Source organism: Nycticebus coucang, chromosome 9, assembly GCF_027406575.1.
Source record: "Nycticebus coucang isolate mNycCou1 chromosome 9, mNycCou1.pri, whole genome shotgun sequence".
Lineage (NCBI taxonomy): Eukaryota > Metazoa > Chordata > Mammalia > Primates > Lorisidae > Nycticebus > Nycticebus coucang.
The window spans coordinates 130,332,816-130,349,861 of record NC_069788.1 but is presented as its reverse complement, the minus strand read 5'-3'; the positions used below and the strand labels follow the sequence as shown (position 1 = coordinate 130,349,861).

Genomic DNA, 17,046 nt, shown 5'->3' with positions numbered 1-17,046 from the left:
ACATAATTATAAAGTATTCATTTGTTTTAAAAATATTAACATTTGCCAAAATATGAGGCCTTAAAAAATTTAACATACTTTCAAAATAAGTTACTCTAGTTCATTAAAACATTTCAATTAATTTTTAGAAAATATTTACATTTAACTTTTCCATAACACATTTAGATCGATACAAACTTCATCTGTACTGAGATATATGCTTCATCCTTTTCATATACTCTCTTAGAAATTCAGTCTTCTTTTCATCAAAAGCAAAAGTATTATCCTTTAAACAGCACACAAATTGATGGCTTGTCTATGAATCAATGTAAACTGTAGATACTTTGATATATGAGTAAGAAAGACTATTTCAACTAAAAAGAATAATTTCTAGCAATGCAGAAATAAACTACCTATCTACAAAGTTGATTGTCCTAATCAATCACTTAAATCACATTTTGCTATAGTTTAATGTATTAGTCATCACCATTATAGTGTTTTATGTTTATGATGTGAATTACAAAAGCAATGCAAAGAAATCAGTTGTTTGTAAATTTTTCATCTGGGAACATATGTTTGTGATGAGCATAAGTGGTAGTCCCATAAAATCAACGGTACACAGATTACTGCATCTTTAGTTTTATAAAATTTTCAAAAACTATCTTATTTTAGAATTTTCCTTTCACTTATTAGTTAATTAATTAATTAATTAAAAGAGAGGTGCGTTTAGTAAAACAATGCCCTAAAGGACAAAAAAAAATTATAATAGTATTGGAGAGTTTAATAAACACAACTTTGAAGCACTTCTAGAAACTACAGGCTTGATAAAAGGATGAACATTCCACCAGCTGCTGAGACAGGTGCTACCGCCAATCAGCTGCATTTGCTGAAGCACATTCAGATTACTAATTAATCTCTATACTAAAACCAGTGGTTCCCTATTATTTTGTTAGATACACCATTGAAAAATAGAAAGAAGCATCATCTAATATAATTCTAGGTAAAACACAACTCCACATAAGCTCTGTATCTACTTAATTACTTAGTTATATTATTTTCCAGTTTTTTTATATTAAACTCAAAGCATTGGCTGTAATCATGGGTCTTACAGTCTCTCCATGGGCTACTTCTGAGTTATCTCTATTTATGACAAATAAATAAAAGTAATTTCTGAGAATTTAGGGGGAAAGATCATACTACATAAATGTAAGATCACATTTTCTTTGTTGTTATTATTACATTTTGAATCTCTCCATCATTAGCTCAGGAGAAATACGACTTGTGGAAGAATTTTCCAACATCTGTCCTTTATTATAACTCAGTCACACTCCCCTCCCTTCACCCCCAACACACACGTACACTTCTCCATAGTTTGTTCTATCACCATGACATCCTACCTTCACTATGTAACACTGCTCAGAATTTTAGCAATATTAAAATATCCAATGTTTCCAAATCTGAGTAATCATTTTAAAAATTATCCTGAAGATCATCAAAAATATGTTGGTACCAAGTGCCAAAGAAATTACTTTAAATCTATTTGAAAACAGATAAAAACGTACAGATAAAGAGAAAATATATTTGAAAGTACTTTTTATAATTTTCCATTTTTTAAGCTTAAAATTAACAGTGATTCTTGAATCTAAAGTAACACTGTCAGTCTACCACATTTTTAAAGTTGTTTTCATTCAAATGTACATGCCTGTGACCTCCACAATGACCTCTACAAAAAGCAGTTGTGCACTTTACTGTAGTGCAAATCCTCACAGACAAGTTGAACCTGTTCTTTTTGGCATTGAGCCCTTATGCTGAACACACAGCTGAGATTTATTACAAAAGGGGAACTAGGGGCATTATTTCACAACATTTATCCTTCACATACAGCCAAGTATAATCTTTTACAACCTTTGAGAGTTCTTAAATAAACAGATCTTCTCTTAATGGCACAAAGAGTTTCTTGTCACCAATCATATGGCAAATTGAGATTCATTTTACACTCAGAAGCTTGCACATAAAGCAAGTGCACTGATAGTTGTAAATATTACTCTCCTTTCTTAATATTTATTCAAAATAATACCTTTAATCTTCATACCTGAGGATAATTACCAGTGTTGCTGACTTTAGCAAAATCAATGCAATAAAATAATAAACACCTGTCTTCAAACATCTGTGCTTTAATACAGCACTCTCAGTCTTTTAAAAACATTTCAGAAAACACTAAATTTTATTTTTATACCATTTTGTATTTTCCTTTTAATTTCAAAATTCAATTTTAATTCCAGCTTTTTTGTGACATTTCAAAACCAATTTCCATTCTGACAATTTTAAACTGGATTCTGACACACAAGGCTGCTACCAGGCAACTTCACAATTCAACATATCGAATGGGGCAGGGGGCGGGGGAGGGTTCACCAATTCTAAGAAGTTCTCTCTAATGACAAGAATTTCCACACCACTTAAATTAAGTCTTCAGGATTTGTTAAGTGACATGGCATCAAGACTTGCCTTGTTGAAAACGAAGAAGCTAATACAACCTCAAAACTATTCTATACTGAAAGTCAGGTTCACACTAGCTTCTCAGTTAATTATTCAACATTAAAGACACTAAGAAGTGTTGATTCTGGTGAATACTTCATTGCTCTAAATTATTCTAATTTTTTTCATTAATATCTAGTGAGAAACAATTTTTTAAATGCCTATAGATATTTTCACAATGAATTTTTTTTTTAATGACTGACTATTAAGCCATTTAATTTAATGTTGAAAAAATCTAATAACACATTTTCAGGAATTAGGGATTCTGCACTGAACAAAACAGACATGTTCATACAGGCATCCACTACAGTTTATTTTCCAGTTAACTAAGAAATTTATTTTCTTAAAATTGAACATTTTAAACAATAGAGCCATATTGTTCCAGTGTAAGAAAGGACATCTCAAAAAATTCATAACTTTAATACTTTCTCCCTCTACCTAGTGAATACCTGTAGAAGTTTACCAGTTTAAACTTTTTTTATTCATTACTAAAACAGAAAATACTTTTTCTTTTGGGGAAAAAACAGATTAAACTGTGGTTTGGGGGCATTATATCTTTAAATAGATATAATTAGCATGTAAGAAAATTACTAAAAAATTATATTCATAACATTAATCTATACTACATGAGGAAACATAAAAACTGATAATATCTATAAAACATGGAATAAATATGTAAAAACTGCCTAACACCTAATTTTACATTTGTGTTCTCTTACTGTGTCGATTAAACACCTAAGGCCTCTAACTCATTTTGAAATATAAAATTCAAGATTTCTATAATATATAAAACTACTCTCAATATAGTCATATGATAACTACAGGTTAATCTCCAAATAACTTAAAACAGCTGTAGGCACAACCTTGGTCTCCATTTATTTTGGTTCTTCACGCCACAAGAGCTTTCACATCTACTTTTCTTCTCTCCAGCAAGAACACAGCATATGCTCTATCAGCCACTGACCCCTGTAGTACGTGAGCCCTTAGAATAATACAATGTTAAAAGCACTCACTTTGCATCCCCACACAGTCAAATACTAGTCCTACTTTGAGCAATTTTTTAAAACAAGCCTCAGTTTCACCTGTAAAATATTCTAAAAGATCAAATAAATTTATTGCCATCAATTATTTTTATTACATCATCAAGAAGAGGAAGAGGTGGAAGAAGAAGAAGAGGAGAATTGTTTTGCAGCAAGATAAAATCACCTACAGGCATCATCAACATAGGAAAAGATAGCCTTTCAAAAATTTGTTTTTAACTTAGAACTCAAAATATCTTCCTGCAGAAACAATGTTATAGATGATGTACAGTTCTACACTGACAATATATAAAACACATTAATTAACTTAAATTTAATTTAGGGCCCTGGTAAAAATTAAAGAGAGAAAACAAAAGAAAGTTTACTTTCTCTTTCCCACCCATAAGCACTGACTTAGGCAAAAATTCAAAATTTCTTAAATTTTAGCTTTCCTTCATTTTGCCTTCTGTTTTCCTATCTAGCACCATCTAGGACCTTTCTTTCTAAGGCACTGTATGTCCCCACACACAATAAGCTCCTAATGGGAAACATTTTCTCCATAGGAGTAGAGTGGGAAACATTTTCCTAATGGAGTAAAACCTACTATGAGTCTTAATATGCCCCCTGATCTTAAGTCAACAACCTGCATCTACCACAATCAAAACTTCCAGATATCAGTAAAGGTGTTAGGAGGAAAGAGATTTAATTGCATGATTTTATTTAGCAAACATCTGGTTTTGATTATATTATTGCTTTTAGAAAGAACATTCGTGAAATATTTTTTCCTTAAACAAAATACAAAGCAGTTGTCTTTAAAAAACAGGCTAAGAATGGTTCACTTATCATTTTACAATTTTCTTATTGTTTCTGTATTTTTAACAAGTGTCAACAGAGATTGGACCAATTTTTTTCATCTTCTTACTTCCCTAGTAAAAAAGATTCTCAAAAATCACTAACATCTTTCACAATAAATCAATTAGAGTAACATCAGGAGTTCGTTCCATAATGAAAAGTGGGAAAAGCACAAAAACCCTGGGTAATTTGGATATCTACAAATAATGAAAATCAGGGAATCTCAGAAACAGACAGTATACTACACATCATTCCCAGTTCCACTAACCACAGGATTTTAAAACCCTGTCTTCAATAACCTTGCCTGTGGCTAAACATCTGGCAATTTAGCCAGTTAAGCCAAAGCTCCAAAAAGGGCATGGGTAGCCTGGGCCTCCAAATAAATCCATTTAAGTACATACCTTAAATGAATATGACCTAGGCAAAATTCTCCTTATCAATTTAATGCACATAAACTATAGTATTTGTCTCACAAAAGCTGAACTAGAACTTTTCTTCTTTTCAGATTCCCTGTCTCTAATGACTTTCCAAAATGCATGGTTCTTATGGAAAGCAGATACGGACACACCTCAGAGATACTGCAGGTTTCATTCCAGACCACACCATAAAGAGAGCCACACAAATTCCTTGGCTTCCCCATGCATATAAAAGCTATGTTTACATTACATTGTGTGTAATGCATTATGTCTAAAACACCCTGTACATAATTTAATTTAAAAATAATTTATTACCAAAATACCCTAATGATCACCTGACCCTTCAATGAGCTGTCATTTTTTTTCTGATGAAAGACCTTGCCTGTGTGTTGATGGCTGCTGACAGAGGTAGCTGTGGCAATAAAGTTTGGGTCATCAATTGACCCTTCCTTTCACAGAACATTTTTCTGTAGCCCCTAATACTGTTCGATAGTATTTTACCCACAGTAGAACTTTCAAAATTGGAGTCAATCCTCTCAAACTTTGTGGCGCTTTGTGTATATTCTTAAGTTTATATAATATTCTATTATTTAAATTATTTAAGTTTACATAGTATTTTAAATCAAGCTATGTATTTTGAACCAAGCTACGAAAGTCCTAGATGACATTTACAACTTAGAAAAAGCCATCCTTCCTTTGTTTCAGGCTGCTTAAAATTTTGGCAGATTCTATATCCAATTATAAGATTTATTTTATATTTGGAGTTTGACACCTAATCACTCTCTTGCCCTCTTTGATGTTGTTGATAGTGTTGGTTTCTTTGTTTATTAAAAAGTTAATCTACTATGTCATCTATGGTAGAACAAATAGGTTAAATCTGATAAAGAGTTTATCTTTGTAATTGACAGCATCTAAGAAAATTGTTCAAAGAATCTCCTCTGAGTATTTCATCGTATTATTTTATTCTCACAAATAACACACTACAAGGTATATTCTAAGAATGAATAAGGTTATATGCCCAAATACCAAGCATTAACTCATAGAACAAGAATGTAACCCCTTCCAGTCTGACATAAAAAGCCCTATTACATCACACGCCTAACCTGCCTATCTTCTATGAATTATAAAGGCCATACTGTTATGTCATTAAACAGTATGACAGGAAGCTACAGTTATTCTCCATTACTTCTCATTCTCAACTCAAATGTTCCTATTAAAAAAGTGTAAGTTACTACTATAACATACAGAACGTAAGAAAAATACTAAGGTATCTTAAATCAAACATCGGGGAATTTTGCCAGCACTGGTAACAGCAATGAAAGAGGATGCAACATTATTTACCATTTTAAAGACAAAAGGCCTTGCATCAGAAAGCAGTACTTACATTTATGAATCTAATTTCCAGAACTAAATTAATAAAGAAATAAAAAGACTATTTCATAGAGCCATAGCAAAACCAATAATCATCATTCAAGAAACTAAGTATATACAACCACAACGTAGGAGCTCCTACCAAAGAAAATACAGATGGTTCAAAGTCTAACATTACTTCCTATATCAAATTCTTTTTTTTTTTTTTTAAGACAGAGTCTCACTGTGTCACCCTCATTAGAGTGCTGTGACATCACAACTCACAGCAACCTCAAACTCTTGGACTAAAGTGATCCTCTTGCCTCAGCCTCCCAAGTAGCTGGGACTACAGGGACCTACCACAACACCCAGCTGTTTTTGGAGACTAGGTCTGGCTCTGGCTCAGGCTGGTCTCAAACTCCTGAGCTCAGGCAATCCACCCACCTCAGCCTCCCAGAGTGCTAAGATTATAGGTGTAAGCCCCGTGCCCCTGTATCAAATTCTTGACTGGTCACTCTCTCTACTCTACAAGAGACACTCTGATATAAATGAAAAAGAATTGAATTAAGAACCTGAAGTTTCGTACTCTCACGTCCATTGCCCTCCTATGCTTCGTGAGTATATCAATAAAACGGGGGGTTAATAATAACCACGCTGCACATGTACATACAAGCACATTCACTACTATAACCTGCTCTTCAATATTAAGATTTTATTAATATAATACAGATACGTTAGAAATCTAAGATCACAGGCAGTTCAAAACACCTCACTATATTGACTTTAGGTAAATACTAAAAAGACTATTTCCGTTGGTAACACTCATTTTTAGAGCGCAATATAATTCAACCAAATTATGAATACTAATGGTATAATTAATGCCACAAAATGTCGTTTGTGGCATTAATTATACCATTCCATTTAAATTTCTGTTACTAATACTCCAAATATATTGTCAAAATATGATCTGAAAGAAGAAACTTATGAAAAAGTAAGCCCCAGAAATAAAGTTCCAGAAAAATAATTTATAATTGTGTTTTTATTACATGGATGATTTGCTGTTTCTCTAAAATAGCATGTAAAAAGTAGGTAATTCTCAAACATTAAAGTATTTTCAAGTGCTTTAAAAGAAAACTATCCAAAACAAACAATGTTGAAGAAATTTCTTATTATTTTATTTCCCACCATCTGTTTTAGTCCTTTTTTTGGGGGGGGGAGGCTCAGTCACCTTCTTTCTTTCCGTTTCCTGCCTATTGTTCACAGTAACACTTCTAAGAGAATAAAGCAGCAAAATTAGATACTCAGACAAGAACTCTAGCTCCAGATATTACTTGACAACGACACAGTCTAGATTTAAATATTTATAGACATAAACTCCTGAAGAGATAAATATATGTCTCGATGTAAACACTAAATGCTCTATATGGTATATCTTACCTGGTCTTAAAGACTATCATATTTTAGATCATACACTACTCAAGAAAATTCAACACCTTTGATTACTGTAAGCCTTCATTTTATATATGTGTTTTTATTTGACACATGGATAGAAAATAATATATATGGGTGTGTGTGTATGAAATGTATCCCATCAGGCAACTGAAAAATCTCAAAGCAATGGAATATAATGCCATGACATGAAATAAAACAAAAAATTAACACAGTATTACCACTTCTCACTAGCAAAGATGCTTAAGCAGGCCCTCCCCAAAGAGGCATTATTGAATTACACGGCTATGAAAGCTTGAGGAAAAAGGCAATCACATAAAAAAAATTTGGGCTATAATTATTTTTAAGACACAATGAAAATCTAAACTATCTGATTATACTAAAGCTCAGTCAGGGTGACAAAATTATAAAAGTTGAAGCCCTGGTGGGCCATAAAAATATAGAAAGACCAAAAAGAAAAAAAAAAAAAAAAAAAAAAACAGAGAGAAAATCTTGAAAGTACAAAAAGAGAAATAACTCATCACCAACAATGGTACCCCAATAAGAATAAACTGATCACTCATCAGAAACCATATAGGTCAGAACATGTAGTGGGATGATATAGCCAAAGTTCTGGGGGAAAAAATCCAGACCCCAAACCAAGAATTTTTTATCCAAATAAACCACTCTTAAAAACTGAGGCAAAATAAGGGCATTCTCAAATAAACAAAGATTGAAGAATCTGTAGAAACATTAAAGAAGCCCTTCAAGCTAAAAGGAAATGATATCAAGTGGTAACTCAAATTCTCATAAAGAAACAACGCACAATAGAAAAAGTAATTGCATGTGGGGGCAGCACCTGTGGCTCAAAGGAGTAGGGTGCTGGTCCCATATGCCAGAGGTGGCAGGTTCAAACCCAGCTCCAGCCAAAACTGCAAAAAATAAAATAAAATAAATGTAATTGCATGTGTAAATATAAAAGACTGAATGGAAACATTTTTCCTCTTTATTTCTCTTAATGATTTAAAATTTAACTGCAAAAAAATTAATAAAACTGTATGGTTCATTTTACAACTTATAACACATTAATACACAGGATAATAACAAGATAGGAGAAGAAACGAAGCTATACTGGATCAAAGTCTAGGCATTACTCATTCTGAATTAGTATTGATATGAAGTAGATTATAAGCTAAGATACATATTGTAACCCTAGAGCAGCTACTAAAAAAAAACTCAAAAAGTATACATAGCAAAAATTTAAAAATAAACAAATTCAATTGTGCTACAAAAAAATGTGTACTTAACATAAAAGGAGGCAATAAATAAGTATGAAAGAAATAAAAAAGATGATGAGAAATATAGACAACAAACAGTAAAATGAGTAATATAAATCAAACCATATCATTGGTTACATTAAATGTAAATAAGTTAAACAGTCTAATGAAAAGACTAACACTATCCAATCGGAAAAGATCCAACACACATTGAAGTCAAAGACAGAGAACAGGTTAAAAGCAAAAGTGTAGAGCTAGATAAACATGCAAACAAAAACCATGAGAAAGTTGGAGTGGTTATACTACAATTACAAAAGAGTCTTTATGACAAAAACATTTACTAGAGACCAAAAAACATTTCATATTATAAAAGGGTCAATTCATCACGAAAATATAACAATTATAAATATTCAAACAGCTAATAAAGAAGTCTCAAAACACATGAAGCAACACTGCACAGAACTGAGAGAGGTAAAGACAATTCAACCAAATAATATTTAGAGATTTTAATACACCATTTCTCAATAATGGATAGACAAACTAGACAGAAAATCAGTAAGGGCATAGAACCTTTCAACAACACCATTAATAAATATGATGGAACATTAAATACTCTACCAGTGAACAGCAGAATACAATTTCAAATACTTATGGAACATTCTCCACAATAAAACAAGATTGGGCCATAAAATAAGTAATAATAAATTTCAAAAGATTGGGATGGCTGGGCACGGTGGCTCATGCCCATAATCCCAGGATCCTGGGAGGTCAAGGTAGGAGAATGGCTTGAGCTCAGGAGTTTGAAATCTGTGTGGGCAAAAGCAAGACCCTGTCTCTACTAAAAATTACTGGAACATTGTGGTGGGTGCTTACAAACACAGCTACCAGGAGGCTGAGGCAGACGGATCACTTAAACCCCAGGAGTCTGATGTTACTGTGATGCCATAGCACTCTATCCTGGGACAAAAACTGTGAGATTCTGTATTAAAAAAAAAGTTTGGGATCATACAAATTATACTCTCCAACAGAATTAAATTAGAAATCAACAACAACTTCTAAATTATCCATACTAAAACAGGAAATCATAAAAAATTAGAAATCCAATCAAAAAACTACATATTCCATGATTCCATTTAAAGAAAATGTCAAAATAAGGCAAATCTATACAGAGAGAAAGCAGGTAAAGTGGTTGCCTCAGGCTTGGAGTAAAAGCAAGAATTAACTAACTATCACAAGGAATCTTTTTGGGCTGACAAAATATTCTAAACACGCACTATGACTGCATACCTCTTAATCACTAAAAATCATTAAATTGTATAGTTAACATAGCCAAATATTACTAGCTGTAAATTATACTTCAATAAATATTAAAGAAAAAAATTGGCGTGCTGAACTAGATCAACAACATCTAGCTAGACTAATCATGTTAGTCACTGATTAGTGTTAGTATTAGTGTTAGTAACTCTTATAAGCCTTAAAAGAATTTGGAGAAAATATTATTAAAAACATTATCAACAAATATGATACCTTAGATGAAATTCTCCAATTCCTGAAAAAATACTACATACAAAAAAAAAAAAAAATGGACATAGAAGACTTGAGTACCTTATATCCATCTTTAAAAGTGAGTTTATCAAAGAATTACATAAAAGCAAATTTGATTCCCAGATGATGTCACTAAACAATCCTATTAGACATATAAGGAAGAAATAACACTAATTTCACCCACAAACTCTTTCAAAAATACGGTGTAAGACCCAACGTAAGTGAGGCCAAAATGAAGCCATCACTAACATTACTAGCAGTTACGGTGAAACACAAAGACATCTGCAGGCAAAGAAAAGGGTTACAGATCAATAATTCTCATGAATACAGACACAAAAATCCTTAATCCTCAATTTTGATGAAGTCTAATTATTAACCCGTGGGCTATAGGTTGTCCACCTCTGCTCTGAATATCTACAGAGTAATGTCCTAAACTTCCGCCTGGGTACTGACCCCACAAAAGTGATTGTGTTCTCAAGACCAAGAAAAAAACCTAGAAACCAACAGATCAAACAACTCTCAAAACTCATGAAGAACAAGAAGTAGTTCATCTTCTCAATAAATAAGGCATAAAGACCTCTCAATACATGCGGCATCAGGCAGTCAGTATCTCTGAAGTGGAGCTCAATTACCCTAACACTAAAATCTACTATTGTAGACCCTAACAGTACTTACAAGAAAGTCTTTCAAGGATCAAACTAATAGGTGACAACTGCATCTCCTCTCCCCTCAAAAAATCTGACAATATTTATTATAATACCGCAAATTACCAGGTATTTAAAAAATACATTAATATGTAACCCCTCTAGGTAAAAAAAAAAGAAAATCAGTCAACAGAAGCAGACCTAGAAATGACAAAGATGATGCGATTAGCAGACAAGGATGTTAACATAGCTAATATAAATATTCTACTTGTTCAAGAAGGTAGAGCAAAAACATAAACCTGATGAGGAGAGAAATAGAAGATGCAAGAAAAAAAGACCCAAACAAAACATCAAGAGATGAAAAACATACACTACTTAAGATGAAAAATATACCAAATGAGATAAATAGCAGATTAAACACTATAAAATAAAAGATCAATGAGCCTGAAGGTAGCTACTCAAAGTGCGTGTGTGGGCACGCACACATGAAAAATAAGACACTTACGAACTCTGCCACAAGATGAAGACATCTAACTCGCATGTAACTAATCTGCGAGTAGAGTGAGGGGAGGGGGAAAGAACAGAAGAATATATGGAGAAATGCCGACATTTTGGAAAACATCACAACAGCTCTGTTGCCATGCTCTTTAGTATATGTAATAAAAGCTGTTGCGATGTTTTCCAAAGGATTTTCCAATAATTTTTGTAAAAATGTAAGCTGGATTGCTAGCTCCCTCCTAAAGTATACAAGGAAAAATACATTGCTCTTCATTGGCTCAAAATGCTTTCATTGCAAATCTGTCCTAAGTTCAACAAAAACAATTACCATATTCTAGGATATTATTTTGCATAAAGACATCATTATTGCTTTCCAGAGTTATACTTTTAATGCCTAAGCATAAGTTAAAGAATTAAAACATTTATATAGATATAGAATTAGTACTACCTATATATACCACACCTCCTTATTTTTCCCTCAAAACTTTGGGCCAAAAAGTGCATACTATCCATGGCAAAATACAGTTAAGAATACAAACATATCAAACACAATTCTATATGTCTATGGAACTAAAAGCAAAGCTTGAAAATATAGTACAAATTAATGAAACTAAGGGAAAAAAATCCACAAGTATAGTGAAATATTTCAATATTGCTCTCTGAGTAATTAAGGTAACTCCCAGTCTCTTTGCCAAGCTTTCCGTAGAAATACACTGTCATCTGAGGTGCCTCTATCTACCCTCCCTTCTTCTTTCACTTGGGAGTCAAAGCTACATCACACTGACGTTATAGAGAAGGGGCTCTGTCAGCTCCCTCCTGATTTTCTGTCAGAGGCATTTCCCTAAAATATTTTTTGCACATTTAAACTCACCTTGGCATGGGCTTGTCAGAGGACTCAAATTATTGCAATGACATAACAAAATTTGTTAGTTGAAACTAAAAAAAAAGCTTAAAAGAAAATTCATAATATTAGATGTCTATACTAAAAAATCAGACAAATCTTAAATCAATAATTTAAGCTTCTGCCTTTAGAAATCAGAAAAATAGAGCAAATTAAATCCCAGCTGGGTGGGCACAGTGGTTCACACCTGTATCCCTAGTACTGTGCAAGGCCAATACAGGAGGATTGTTTAAGGTCAGAAATTCAAGAACAGCCTGATCTACAATGAGACTCCCTCTCCACTAAAAAAAAAAATTAAATTAAATAAAATAGCCAAGCATAGGGGCACACACCTATAGTCCCAGCTACTTAGGAGGCTGAGGCAGGAGGATCGCTTGAGCTTAGGAGTCTGAGGTAGCAGTGAGTTGTGATGATGCCACTGCACTCTAGCCTGGGCAACAGGTAGAGATTCTGTCTCAAAAACAAACAAAAGTAGGTTTCAGTCTAGGTCTATTCACTCCTTACACAAAAATCCAATTATTGACAGAACAAGGATTGCCAAGGAAGAAAGGAATTCTCAATATGACAAACCTCTTGCTGAGAGAACTAAGGAAGCTGCCTCAAATCCTTCTTTCCCACTAAGGGGTATCATGGACATTTAAAAGAAGGGACATGTGCCACGGGGTTGGTCATGGGGCACTGGGGGCAGGAAAAGGTGGGATGGTGAATTTTGTTAGGATGTATGCTCTGGGACCTTCAGAATCTCAATTGCTTTGTCTTGTAGAAAATCCATCATTCCAGACCAAGTATGGTGGCTCACACCTATAATACCAGTACTTTCTGAGACCAAGGCAGGAGGATCCCTTGAGGCCAGGAGTTTGAGTCTCATTTCTGGGAAACAACCCAAAGGATCAAGAAGTTAGTCTAGGGAGAGTACTACCGAAAACATAAAGGGGTTCATAGAACCAGAGACAAATTGAAGGCCAAATGGAGGCTCAAAATTAACATGGCAATATGTAGGAAAGCCTTTGATAAGGGAGCTCGATCTATCCCTGGAGGACAGAGGTTAGAAGGAAATGCCAGAAGCTTTCTCAGGAAAAATGAAAACTTCTAGTACAGAAAAATGTCAACCAATAGAACAAGAATATTTTAAAAATTATCCATCAATTCACTATGTTTTAAAAAATTAGAGACTATCCAAAAATAACAATGTAATCCTTGGGTTGCAGATCTAACCACAGCCCTTCAAGCTGTGGAAAACTGTACTCTAATATATATTGCATAGAAAAGAACTAGAGAGAACCATAACAATCAAAATTATATAGGAATCACATAACACCTATTAGTATTTCTCACCTACTGTAAGTCCTAATAGTAATGTTTCTACAAAAAAAGAACAGTAATAGGAGAACCACAATTAATTCAAGACTATTTTGATGGTACACTGATAAAACTGCAAAGGAAAAATAAATATGCTTAGCTAAAAAATTAAGGCATTACACTGACAACCACTGCAGGAATTACTTGGTCATGCCCATGTACAGATGGAGCACTGTGAGACTGCCAAACATTTGCAGCAGCCAGATTTTCTAGGAAAATAATAAATCACAGTCCTAAGAAAACATATAAAAAGATGGATTTATTTTAGTATTTATAAATATCAAACTTCAGTAACCCTGAATTTTTTTAACAGATTAATGGTAAAAAGGTCTTAATAACACACCTAAATGAATCTATGTACTGGAATTTCATATAACCTGCTAGGAACCAAAGAAAGAATGTATATTTTGATATTAGGGTGCAAGTTCATCACAGAATATTACTGGCTAGGAACTACAAGACAAACTTCGCTAAATTCACTCCTTACATTCTTTTGTTCACAGTGCCCATACACTCATTCAAATATGGAATGCCTTCCTGCTTTGCTTCTATTTTTCTGAAAGTCTACTTTCTCCAACCTTAATCTAAGTCTTCTATACTCTACAAGAATTTATTTAACTTGAGTTCCTTGGCAGAAAGCCTTACTGTGCCTAAAATCAGTGTCATGTAGTTATTTTATACATTAGTTTTCTCTTCCCACAGAGAAAATCAACTTCTGGAGAACAAATTAAAAAGACTCCTAATTTAAAAAAAAAAAAAAAAAAAGAAAGAAAGAAAACAGATTTTAGAGATCTCTTATTCTAAACAATTGCCTAACCTGTATTCACAGAAAGATTAAACTAAAAAAATTAACAATTTTGTGGCTAGCATTAAAAATGCTAGTAATGAAGCATTTTTATGAAGAGTAAATATCTGATCTAAAACAAAAAGTAAAATCTTTTGCCTGCTGCTCCTGTGGATTCCAATTCACCTTGAGGTCCAATGGTGAAGTGTGGTGCTTTTATCTCAGCACTCTAGGTTTGAATCCTAAGCAGGGAAAGAATATGTTCTGATTTGTTATTTGTGTCACTTTCACCATTTATCAATTTTTTTCCTTTCAATATATAGCTTTTTGGTTTATTGTATCTGGAAAGCATATGGGGCTTTTAGACACATGTATATATATAGTTAGCTAGAAAGCTGAGACTCTAGGAAATATGGCCAGACAGAAATGTGGGTCACACTCCATTTATGACTTGTGCAACTTTCCTTTCTTTGAGCAGTTTTTGTGACATATTTGGATTTCACAATAACTATTTTCCACCTCTTTGGAGACATCTCTTATTTCCCGAAGTTATAACCATAGTTAAAGATAATCAGTTTTGCTTAAAATGGTACTTGAGTTAAAAAGTCCGTTTTCATTCACTCCTCCTCACTCCTTCTTCTGCGCTGATCACGGAGCTCTGGCCAAGCAAAGGCAGCCAACTGTTCAGATTGTATGAGGAAAACAGTGAACTGTCCCGTCATGAACCTCTTTCAACCACGCGCAGCACTGTAATCTCTCTCAACCTGTTGTGGTTAGTGGGCTGCCCAACTTGCGAGCTGTTCTTTGCACAATTAACCTCTGTTAAATGTAATTTGTCAGAAGTGGGTTCTGAAATAGAACCCAGAGACCTCCAGAAGCACTGGGTGAACCAGCAAGGTACCCACCAGACCCACTGTGTCAAATGCTCTCTCGAAGCAACTACGGATCATGAGTAAGTTCTCTCTTAGATTCAGAACAGATCATGAGTAAGTTCTCTCTTAGATTCAGAAGCTCCAGATTCGTTTTGAGCTCTCTTTATTTGAGCAAATATTTTATCCTAACAGGTTCAAAAGACTCGACAGAAATTGGACTGGGTCAGGAATCACACTGTTATCTGATAATTAACTGGCTTGGATCCAGTTAGAGGCTTCAGATGTGTAACTGGGTCAGGCAGAAACTGGCAGTAAATGACAATGCTACAAGGGGTGTTAGCTTCAGCTTTCAGGAATTCCTAGGGATTCCCTTGTTCTCTTCATTCCTTTCTCCACACTTGTGTAAGGAAAACTCATTGCTTGAATTGATTATGAAGAGCTGAGAGCAAAAGCCAAGATTCAAGGTAAAAATGGGATCCTTAATCTCTGAAGAACTGAATACTCTTGCTTCCTGCCTATGCCTACGTATGCACGTATTAGGCCCCAAAAGCAGGTAATGCTCAGAGAAATGCCAAATGGACAATTTTTAAGAAGTATATTTAAAAATGAGTGCCCTTGAGTTAGTCTCATCTAAAGATGCCTATTGATGTGCGGCAGCTTATAAAAAAAAAAAAATTAGGAGTCTCTTTACAAAAGGTAAATAGAAAGTTTATATGCTTAATTATTATCCTGACCCAAAGGTAAAAAGAACACTATCCAGGACAAAGTGTTTATAAAAAGTAGGCCCTCACATAAAATAGACTTACTTCTTTTTCAGAGCTATACATGACAACCTGCTAAGTCCAGGCATAAAAGTATCTTTTACCCTATTCTTTAGTAGACTCTACCCAGAACTCATTAATTTTAGCTTTAAAAAAAAAAAAAAAGTGATGTTTCACACCTGTAATCCTAGCACTCTGGGAGGCTAAGGTGGGTGGATTGCCTGAGCTCAAGAGTTCGAGACCAGCCTGAGCCAGAGTGAGACCTCATCTCTAAAACTAGCCAGCCATTGTGGCAGGTGCTTATAGTCCCAGCTACTTGGGAGAGTGAGGCAAGAGAATCACTGAAGCCCAAAAATTTGAGTTTGCTGTGAGTTGTGACCCACAGCACTCTACCAAGGGTGACAAAGTGAGACTATGTCTCCCCACCCCCACCCCCCAAAAAAGGTAGCTAAGTTAAAAAGACTACCTACCTAAAACACCATTTTGGAATTTAAATGGGCTATCTTGAAATCCTTTTATAAAAGAAATTTCTATCTTTAAAGGATATTTCTTCATAGGACTTCCTGGGAGGAAAGACCTCTTACCATTGTTTTAAATTTACACAACAAGTCTTAGCTTTGTTTAGGGTACTTTTCCTGGCCATCGGTAAGAGCAAACATATGACAGTATAGTATATAGGTCTAAAGTCTTAGCTCTGTGCTGTTGAGACAGAAGTTTATTGCCTATTTCACCTACGAGTCATCTTTCTAAAAGGCAAATTGTTGCCTTTTGTATGTGATATTTCCCTGCCAAGATATATAAAAAGAGCTATAATTATGACCTAAAA

At 34.0% G+C, this 17,046-nt stretch overlaps 1 protein-coding gene across 3 annotated transcripts in view; it reads right to left on the bottom strand.

Annotated features, from left to right (window-relative positions):
• Positions 1–17,046, bottom strand: part of MNAT1 (MNAT1 component of CDK activating kinase) — a 290,256-nt gene that overhangs the window by 149,400 nt on the left and 123,810 nt on the right. The gene's annotated exons all lie outside the window — the stretch shown is intronic.